Consider the following 4,197-nt stretch of genomic DNA (forward strand, 5'->3'; position numbering starts at 1 on the left):
TTAGTTTGTTTGAAATAATTTAATATGTCCCTTCAGTTTGTTTGAAATAATGTAATTTGTCCCTTCAGTTTATTTGAAATAATGTAATTTGCCCCTTCAGTTTGTTTGAAATGATGTAATCTGTCCCTTCAATTTGTTTGAAATAATGTAATGTGTCCCTTCAGTTTGTTTGAAATAATGTAATTTGTCCCTTCAGTTTGTTTGAAATGATGTAATCTGTCCCTTCAATTTTTTTGAAATAATGTAATGTGTCCCTTCAGTTTGTTTGAAATAATGTGATGTGTCCCTTCAGTTTGTTTGAAATAATGTAATGTGTCCCTTCAATTTGTTTGAAATAATGTAATTTGTCCCTTTAGTTTGTTTGAAATAATTTAATGTGTCCCTTCAGTTTGTTTGAAATAATGTGATGTGTCCCTTCAGTTTGTTTGAAATAATGTAATGTGTCCCTTCAATTTGTTTGAAATAATGTAATTTGTCCCTTTAGTTTGTTTGAAATAATTTAATGTGTCCCTTCAGTTTGTTTGAAATAATGTAATTTGTCCCTTCAGTTTACTTGAAATAATGTAATTTGTCCCTTCAGTTTGTTGGAAATGATGTAATCTGTCCCTTCAAATTGTTTGAAATGATGTAATCTGTCCCTTCAATTTGTTTGAAATAATGTAATGTGTCCCTTCAGTTTGCTGTTATGCAAATCAAGCACCTGCTGATTAGTAAATGATTGGTCACTCAGTAGTAGTATCGCATTTTTATCACAAGTTATTCATAAATCATGGGTAAATCTGGACAAAAGACATTTGGACGTTTCCCTAACGCATGTGGAGACTCATCGAACAAACGAAAGCCAGTGAATTACATCGGACTATGTGAATTAGCTACAGATGTCTCAGGTCTTGTTAGCAGAATGCAGAAGTGCTTCGAAAACAAATGGCACATTTACTCAGATAAGTAGACAAACATAACACAACGCAAGCAGACAATCGCTATCTGTCGATTTGAATTCGACGCAATTTTAGGGTATCGGCTCTGTAACTGAACAAGATGTTAGTAGCTTTATCATTCTAAAGGGATTAGGAAAATATCTTACAATGATAATTTGTATATCAGATACTCAAAGTGGTTAATTCCACGCAAGGAACACACAAAATAGTTTGTCTGCGATAATGCTATGTACATCTTCAGTTGATAAACAACATGTGGAGCCATATTCATTTTTACAGGTGAGTCGTGGTTCACCCTCCAGTCAGACAACAATGAACCTACTTCCGTACGAAAGTATATTGTGGTGAAAGTATGGTGTTGGTAGAAATAAGCACTGGTAAAAGTACTGACGTATTCATTCTACACGATGGCAGCACTAATATCAGATCCTACGGCATTTTATGCCTCCATATGTTAGTGCAGTTAGCCTTGACTTCGGCCTAACGTGAGATAACACCCACTACTATACCGTGTTGAACTGGTCAACACGTTTCTTAATGAAGACTGAATTAGCCAAGAAAAAAATGTCATATATCCTCACTGGACCTTAATCCCGTCGATCACGTATGAGATGCTTTGAAAAATATGTCACATTCTATCAGATAGCTTTAAATTTCAAAGATGTCCTAGAAACAGCTCTTTCAAAGCAGCGGTTGGAGATACCTCAGGACTATAACATCGCTCTGAACCTAAGCATAAACATCGACACGGGCTTGTCCTTATTTGTTCATAATGTCCATGATCCGTTTTAAAATGAAATACCATGTATGGAAAATTGTAGAGCCGTATTGTTAATTGACATTTCAGATCACATTACGGATAATTGAAATCCGTTTTCTATAAAATCAACCGAGGTGGTATTTCATATTCCAGTTATCCTTTAGTTGTACTTGTATTATTGGAGCTGAGTTAGACACTCACAACATTGATGACAAAAATAACAGTGATGCAAAAAGAAAACGAAAGAGGCCAGAAGTGAATTAAGTGAATTCGGTCTTTATGTAAATTTTGTCAATGAACATAAAGTTATTAGTAAGACTTCAGTTTTAGAGGTTCAGCGTTTTTTGTTTTTGTTTTAATTAAAATAACCTTATGCAACATAATATTGAGAAGCATATATTAAAAGACGATACAAACATAACCGTTTATAATTGTTTATTACATGTCCAAAACTATCAAGCGTGTTTTAAATGCAAGTGTGGTTTGGGTTTCTACGCTTAATGAATCTTCTTCAATCACTTTATGTTTGTAACGTTTACCAGTTTCTTCAACTATTATTGTTACTCTCTATTTTATTAATTATTCTCAACCTGAAATATTCTATAAGTTCTTAAAAATAAATTTCATACTCTCTGAATGCTAAAAGAACTGAAGCTTTTTGATAAATTGAGTCTCTTGCACCTATTAAGGTAGTTTATTTTAATACATCAGCTATAAGATTTCGTATGCTAGGTTCTACCAGATACGTGTCGTTGATGCACTACTACTTTTAAAGACAAAGTTAGCTGTTTCTTAAATTGTTCACTAGTCAAGAAAGTTCCACATATTAATGATAATTGCCATATCCAAATTCTTAGGTTTTTCTGTACTTATCCATGTAATTTAGATACCACAAAAGATGCAACGAAACTTCTTACTTCACTGTACACTTCCATGCAAGGATTTTAAGTCATAAATTTGATCTATTGTAAAACAACGTTTGTACATAAGTTTTTACCTCGTTTAAAATTAATTATTGTAAGTGCAAAATTGTGCTAGTGGCTATTGTGATATATGTCTTAATTAGTTATGTAATTTTTAATATTCTAATATCCAAACGTGAATACGTTTCACCATTATCAAATTTGTCATGCTTGTGAAAATTCCTAACATATCGGTTATGCACTTGAAACAGATTGTACATTAAGAGATAAATGTTTTTGGCAATATCTAAAATTGGCAAAAAAGGTAAAGTGTAAGGACATGAGAGCACAGCATAAAGAATCTTCTGCGATGTGTCAACGGTAAGTTTCCGGGCTTACAATGGTAAAATCTTGGATTCGAGTCCCGTAGTGAAAAGAGCACGGTTAGCCCATTGTATACCTTTGCGCTAAAACAAACTGCACCTAACATAGTAACTTACAAATATATTCCACGGTCTAAAATAGTGTATCAACTTTAGAATTCAAGCATCACCTCTTTCAAACAGCTCCAAAAAGTTCATTTCTTTCGTTTTAGCGTAAAGCTAAGTAACATACCATCAGCGCTGCGTCCACCACGGGGATTCAACCCTAACTTTTAGCTCAAAGAGGTAAAATATTATGGAAAGTGATGTTGTAGAATGTTTAATATTAAGTGAACTTCTCTGAAAGACTTCCTTTATGACAGTTTGAAGCTAGTGTGTGCTTATAATGTATCAAAATGAAGTAGGCCCTTTTTTTTCCAAAACATTTTATATACAGCCACAATCGCTAGGAATGGCTAAAACATTTTTAAAAAATATTCTTTTTTTAAAAGCTGCGAACGAGGAAAACAGTGACTTAATCTCTAGAGATTATAAACTTTTCAACACAGACAGTTGATTTGGTTAACTAATTTTATAGCAGTTAGCGTTGTGCGAACGTACTTATGGGGTGTTATGTCTGAGGTACTGGAAGTGTGGATTAATGTAGAATTAGGCTTGTACTGTATAATACTTTGTTTGTGTGTTTGTTTGGTTTTAAGCACAGAGCTACACAATGGCTATCCTCATTTTATCCACTGCGGGGAATCAAATTCTGGATTTTAGCTAGTGTTATAAGTATTTAAGCTTACCGCTGAGACAACGGGGGGGACTCGTATAATATAATTTGATAAAATGGTTTGTGTTATTTTTTTCTGATTTTATCAACAGGCTAAGATATCCTAGGCTGTAGATGCAAGAGACGAAACAGCGATTGAAAAACTTTAATCATTTGGTTTGTAAGATTTCTTTTGTAATACTTACCACGTTCTGTAGTAAAGTTATTGTGATGTTTATTTTCATACGGATTCAACATCGCATTAAATATGTTTTTTGTATTAGCCTTACCTCAGGGTTAGTGTTGAAAATTAAATTTCTCGAAATCGGTCTAAATCCAAAATTACTTTATATTCATATTGTCTAAATAATCTATTACTCTTTCATAAAGCTAGTTTTATGTCGTCTTTATATATATATATATACATATATATATATATATATATATACTTCGTAATTAT

The sequence above is a fragment of the Limulus polyphemus genome, unplaced genomic scaffold (assembly GCF_000517525.1).
Source record: "Limulus polyphemus unplaced genomic scaffold, Limulus_polyphemus-2.1.2 Scaffold204, whole genome shotgun sequence".
Taxonomy (NCBI): domain Eukaryota; kingdom Metazoa; phylum Arthropoda; class Merostomata; order Xiphosura; family Limulidae; genus Limulus; species Limulus polyphemus.